This window comes from Sapajus apella, unplaced genomic scaffold (genome assembly GCF_009761245.1).
Source record: "Sapajus apella isolate SASKATOON/1434 unplaced genomic scaffold, GSC_monkey_1.0 scaffold5, whole genome shotgun sequence".
NCBI classification, from domain to species: domain Eukaryota; kingdom Metazoa; phylum Chordata; class Mammalia; order Primates; family Cebidae; genus Sapajus; species Sapajus apella.
This window is the reverse complement of record NW_022436945.1, coordinates 36,590,688-36,598,089: the sequence shown is the minus strand read 5'-3', so window position 1 is coordinate 36,598,089 and position 7,402 is coordinate 36,590,688.

Below are 7,402 nucleotides of genomic sequence, written 5' to 3'. Positions count from 1 at the left end.
ATTGACTTAAAATCATCTGGGATGTTTTATAACAGCAACAACATAACACTGGTGTTAGTTGTCAAAGAGATTCTGATAGTATTTGTGTGCAAGGTATGACCTTTACTTTCCTTCTTCTTTTTTTTAAAAAGCTCCCCATATGTCCACTACAAATAGGTGTAAGTGCCATTTTGGGAGACGTAGTGATAATTGCATTCCTATATCAATTTTAAAAAACCTTGCTTTAGTAAACTTAGTAAGTCAACCTGTATTTTAAATGGGTAGACTTTATGGTATGAGTTATTATAAAGCTATTTAAAAATTAGAAAACAAAACTGTGACACATTTAAAGTGAAAAATCAATACTCAGAAATTCTTGACTAATGTGCTTCTCTGATTAAGAACCACTGGCTGGGCTGGGTGAGGTGGCTCAGTCCTGTAATCCCAGCACTTTGGGAGGCCAGGGCAGGAGGATCACGAGGTCAGGAGATCTAGATCATCCTGGCCACATGGTGAAACCCCATCTCTATTAAAAATACAAAAATTAGCTGGCTGTGGTGGTGCACGCCTATAGTCCCAGCTACTTGGGAGGCTGAAGTGGGAAAATCACTTCAACCTGGGAGGCAGAGGTTACTGTGAGCTGAGATCACACTACTGCACTCCAGCCTGGGTGACAGAGTGAGATTCTGTCTCCAAAAAAAAAAAAAAAAAAGAAAAGAAAAGAAAAGAAAAGAAAAGAACCACTGGCTGAAATCCTAACAGTTTACAGATGTGGTGGTTCTACAGGGATTAAAAGAGGTGGCAATTGGAAGGTGAGAGGTTTACAGGCATAGAAAGGCACAGAATCTTCACTGGAAAGAGTCACTGAACACTTGGCATGCCATTAAACAATGCCAACCCCTGAGGATATAGTGTGTATTACTTCTTAGGTCCAAAATTGCAGTTCACTCAGGTATTTCACTTTAACAGAGCTATTTCAGAGCTTTTAATGTATTGTTTTCTTTAGTGCTACACTGAAATAAATGTCATAGGCTACCTCTATTGCTCTTCTTAAATCAAAATATCTATTTATTTTAAAGATCTCTTTAATGGAGATCTTAGGTGGCTCAAGCTACAAGATTATTTTTTCTACAAAAATATAATGAAATAAAGAGGTGTTAACATTTCTGAATTACACACAAGCCTCTAAAAGAAACATAAAGGCCTTCAGTTTATTAAGTTCATTGACCAGAATGAAATGAGACATTTATTAAACTGATTTCTAAGAATCAATTTCTATAGGCAACCAAATCTGTCTAGGTTTATACAGATAAGATTAAACTTATCACCTTGCAAATCTTTGCCAATTAGTCATTCATAACTTCTTTTAATGCAATAGAACCAATGCCAATGTAACATTCAAATATTTTCTATATGGTTACAAGATAGTAATTTAACTCCTTTGAACCTTAAGCCCCTTTTCTCTCAATCGTTTATGAACAGGAATGATTTTACGCAGATTACAATTCAAATAACTAATTACATATATATTACAACACATCTAATTCAGGTGAACAAATTAGTCAACTTCAAGTCATAGGATAACCTGAAAAGCAGGTTTGAACTGAGGAAATTAATGTGAACAAAAGAGATACAGACAATTACTTTTTGTTGAGAGCTTGGTTATAATGAGTGAGTCTCTTCTGAATGAAATGATGAGCTCAAGTTTGGGGACCTAAAAAGCTGAAAAACAGACTCTTAATTCTGAATTAGTATAATCCAGAGGCTTACCTAAACAGGCAGCCACCCAAGTTCACCTCCCTGACTTCTCTCAGATATAACTGCTATAATTACAAATGTTAATCTAACCTGATCATGGCAATAAAATGAAAAGGGACTGATTGGATTACTAGCCTCTCAGATTTTCCTCTTAATATAAATCTGAATCAATACATTTTTGAGACAGATGCAAGACATTAGTTGGATCCCAGTTTTATATTTTGCTAGTGGTAGCTGCAAGTCATCAAGGATAATGGCTCATCATAAAAATGTGAAAGACAATTGTTTACAGTGTTTATATGAGAATTTCTTCTATGATAAATTCTCTTTTTTTAAAAAAAGGCATGATTATGGTAGAAACGACTACACGTTTATTAAATTCCTTTTCTTTCTGGGCACACAGCTAAGCTATATTTCTAAAACTTCCTTACAGTTGCATGCTGCCACGCAATTGGGTTCCAGGTGATGAAATGCAGGTAGGAATAATACACATCATATCTAAGTCTGGCACATAAAAATTCCCTCCGTGATCCTTCATATGCTACTTCTTTCATATGCAACCAATGCGCGAATAAACAGAATAATTCTGAGGTCTTAGAGAATAGAAGAGCCACCTAAATGCCTACACTTGTACACATCAGACTGTTAGCTAAGCACACACACACAAAATAAAACAAAGATTATGTTAAACTTCTAAAATTTTGCAGTTTTATTGAACTCATTAACGATTAAACGAATTAACCAGCTGACTAATACAGACATTCGTACAAAAAGTGAAAGGCTGCTGTAATATAAGTTAAAGTATGTGGTTGCTTAGTGATTATCAGCAGGCTGGAACTTCAGGGATCCATATTATGCAGTGGCTAAAACAACTCGACAACTAGGAAGACAAATTCAATTCCAATGGAGAGTGCAACTCTAGACAAGGGGGTGAAAAACAGATTATTATCAGCGAATTGGTTGTTGTTGGTGATGTTTAGCAAGATGTTGGAGGAAAGGGCTGGCTAGTAAGACCTGGCTGGTTTGAAAGCAAAATTAAAGGGAATCATTAGAGTCATAATTTACCATAGCAATCTTAAAATATTTAAGACATTTTAAATAAAAATTTGAGTGAAAAATGCAGAAAAACTAAAAGAAGAAAATCAAAATCATCTGTAATCTCCTAAATGCAAGATAACCATTGCTAAAATTTTGTATATTCCTGTTTCTAGGAAATTGAACACTACACATACAGGCGCTGGCCTGGGTGGCTTAAACAACAGAAACTTAACACGCACAGAAACCCAACACACCATGGATCACACAGTACTTTTCCCAATAGTTATTGTGAGCAAGTTTATATACTATTAAATATTCTTCTATAAAATCACTTTTTGTGGCTAATTTTATGTTATAATATTTATTAAGCCAGTAACTTATTACTATTATTTGCTATTGTAAACAATGTATAAATGAATAATCTTAGAACCAAATATTTTATTCTTTTATATTTCTGGAACTGGAATTTCTAAGTCAAAGAGTATATACATTTAGAAGACTTTCTAAATGCAACCACAACCCTCTAGAAAATATGCCAATAGCAATATATAGGAATGCCTATTTTTCAAATTTACACTTTTGTTTTACAATTTGCCTTTTAATTTTTACCATTGACATCATAAGTATAATCCAAGGCTACAGGCATGTGGATGCAAATTAGGTGTCATTAACTATAATGTTTATATTAGTTGGGATTAGGCTGAGGGATATTGACAGGAGGACCACCATAGAAGAGGCTTACATAAGAGGGAAGTAGAGTAATATTTCCCATAGATGTCCGTGTAGGTAGTCCTTAGCTAACGCGACATCAGGCATGGGTTCAACAATGTCAGGTACCTTAACTCCATCCTGTTGACTCTCTGTACTTGGCCCATGACCTCCCTGTTCAAAAACAGCATCATTTGAGTTCCAGGAAGAAGGATGAAAGCAGACACAAATAAGAAAAAGGCAAATGGTATATTTGGGTTCTCCTTAAATAAAAGTTACCTAGGAGTGCTACATGATACTTCCACTTTCATCCTACTACCAGCACTTAGATACCACCCAACCCAGATGAAAGGGAGGCTGGGAAATGTAGTTGGTCCTCTTTCTGGCAAACTTGTGCCCAGGTAGAAATTATTTTACTGTGGTGAAAGAAGAGTGTATTGGTTTGCTGGGGCTGCCATAACAAAGTTCCACAAACTGGTGGCTTAAATAACAGAAACATAATGTCTCACAGTTCTGGAGGCTAGATGCCGAAAATCAAGGTATCAGCAGGGTTGGTTTCTTCTGAAAGCTATGAAAGAAGGATCTGTTCCAGTCTATCTTCTTGTCTTGTAGATTGCTATCTTTTTCCTATGTCTTTTCATATCATCTTCCCTCCTTGTGTATCACTTTGTCCAAATTTCCCATTTTCACAAGGACACCAGTCACATTTCATTATGGCCCAACCTAATAACCTCTCTTTAACTTGCTTACTTTTGTAAAGACCCTGTCTCCAAATAGCTCACATTCTAAGGTCCTGGCATTGAGAACCTCAACAATGAATTTTGGAGGGACACAATGCAACCCATAACAGAGAACATAGATATTGGGGGACAACTTGCAGACTCTACTAAAATGTCCAACTTAAGAAGGCCCTTAGCTTGTACCCAAATGATTGGAGAACCTTCCTCCAGCTATCCCTTGCCCAAGTCAGTTTATGAGACCTCACAGGGATGAATCAGCTCCATTCCTTCCTCCCCTCCCCTCCCCTCTCCTCTGAATCAACTCCATTTTCTCCTCTCCTCTCCTCTTTTTTCCCTCTCAATTCCTTTCTCTTTATTTATTTAGACAAGGTCTGGCTCTATTTCCCAGGCTGGAATGCAGTGGCATGATCTTGGCTCACTGAAACCTCTGCTTCTTGGGCTCAAGCCATCCTCCCACTTCAGCTTCCCAAGAAGCTGGGACTGTAGGCACACACCACCATACCTGGCTAATTTTTGTATTTTTTTTAGAGATGGGTTTCCACCATGTTACCTAGGCTCGTCTCGAACTCATAAGCTCAAGTGTTCTGTCCGCCTCAGCCTCCCAAAGTGCTGGGATTACAGGTGTGAGGCAAGCTCCATTTTTTCTTTACTTTTACTTGTCAAGGCACGTCACCTGATCCACCTATCTGTTGCTCATGAATGTTTTTAATCTGTGGCATAGGGTGTGTGCGTATGTGTGTGAATGTGTCTCACTTTGTTCCCAGGGCTCCCGATTGGCACTACTTGTGTCCCAAGTAATACTACTACTGCTAACATTAACAGTTAACCTTTACTATGGGCACACTATATAGGTGCTTTGCTTAACACTTTATATGCATTCTTCTTTTTTTTTTTTTATCAGTAGTTGGACACGAATATGTACATCATTTTATTTGAGATTCAGAACAACTTTATTAAATAAATGGTAGTTTTATCCTATATTCAGTAGAGGAAACTTAGGTATGAGAGTTTATGCAACTTGTCCAAGGTAATGTGGGTTAGTAAGTGGTGGAGACATAATTGGAATCCAGGTCTGACTCTAGACCCTGTGTACTTAATCACTACACTACTGCACCTCCAGAAGTCTTTCACCAACAAAGAAGCTATAGCGTATGGCTCTATACACTATATATAGTATATGGCTCTACACACTGTCTCTTGTTCAGGGCATAAGACCTCATGCTGGCTTTACTATTTCTTTTAGTCTGCATTTCACTTCCACTTTTCTTTCTCTTCCACAAGCATCCGATCCATCATCAACTTCTATAGGTCTTAGTTCCAAAATATATTTTGACTCTTTCCATTTGTATTTAGCTCCTGCCACTACCACCTATCATCTAAGCCCCTGAAATTCCCTAGTCTGGGGGTACAAACTGGGTCGTATTAACTCTAATGTCTATAGTAGTGTAGTTAGAGTGAGTTTGGAGTAGTCTCCAAATTGGTTCCCCTTCTTTTGCTCATGCATTCTAAGATCTGTTTTGCATAGTATAACTATTTTCCAGCGTATAACCATTTAATAATGTAAACCACATTATGTCAATTTGCTGGTCAAAATCCATGCCCACATCTCTGGCGTCTTTAAGGCCTGCCCAGCCACAGGGGCCTTGCATCACTATCCTGAATAAGGCAGGCTTTCTCTTGCCTCAAGGCTTCTGCATTCTGCTCATAACTATTTTTCCCTAGATGTTGCCTTTATGTCTTTTCAGCCTTTATGCCTTAGTATAAATGCAATTTATTAGCTAGGTGCTTTTTGACCAATCCAAGATATATTTCTAGCATCCATCTCTATTATATTACTGTTTTACTTTCTTAAAGATACTTCTCAGTATATCTAATCATCCTAATTGTCTACTTGTTCATTATCTAAGCACTCCATCTTCCCTGAAACCAGAAAGTAAATTATTGTCCACTGCTTGCATTCCCAGAGTCATTAGAGCATCTAATCAATGGTAGATGTTTAAACAAATTGTTAAAGGAGTGAATGAATGAATTTCCCAACGCATGGTGTACAAAACTCTTTCCTGCTTCCACCTCAAAACAAAAAATCTCAAGGAAACTACCTTCAGAAAAAAGCAACAAATTAACTATTTCACAAATAGTAAGCTTGAATTCCAGTTTCAGCTCAGCAAGTGCACACAGTGGGGTTTACCTGAGATCTTTGAACATCTCTCCCAACTGTAAGCACTGACCTATATCACCTATCCAGCACTATATAGCAGGCTAGTTGGGTTTTAGATGCAGACCACATCTCTAAGGCAGCGACAGTTCACTAGGAGGGTAACTTTCTGGAACCCACTAGACTTTCTGGAACCCACTAGGCTTTGGCTAGATAACAGGAGAGCAAAGAAGGCCATGTACAAGGGAATATAATGCCATTTCTATGTGCCAGACCAGACTTCCTTTCAAGAACTTTACATGTGTCAACTTACAACAACCCTGCAAATTTTATGCTGTCATTATAATCAATCACAATTGGTTATATTATAACCAATTATAATATTATAATTTTATATTACCAATTTTATAAAATTGATAATTTAATACAGACATATGGATTACACACATAAGAACATCCTCTTAAGGCTGGACACGGTGGCTCATGCCTGTAATCCCAGCATTTTGGGAGGCTGAGGCAGGCATTTCACCTTAGGTAAGGAGCTTGAGACCAGCCTGGCCAATATGGTGAAATCCCATCTCTACTAAAAACACAAAAAAATAGCCTGGTGTGGTGGCGTATGCCTGTAATGCCATGTACTCTGGAGGCTGAAGCAGGAGAATTGCTTGAACCCAGAAGGTGGAGGTTGGGTGAGCCGAGATTGCACCATCACACTCCAGTCTGGACAACAGCAAAACTCCATCTCAAAAAAAAGAAGAAGAAGAAGAAAGAACATCCTCTTACTAATCAAAGGGCAAATATTAAGCATTGTCTCTCTTTCAAGTTAACTATTTTAGAAGCCAATTTGTTACAGGCTAAATTTTGTCCCATCCAAATTCAAGAGAAAAGATCAAATTCTTCTTAGTACTCAGTGTTGCTTGAAAGATAAGTTAGGGTCTAATCCTGTGTCCTCTGACTAAATCTTGGGCCCTGCTGGATGTGTCATTTTACCTTAGTCATCTGTTATGTGGCCTTAGGTAAGCTA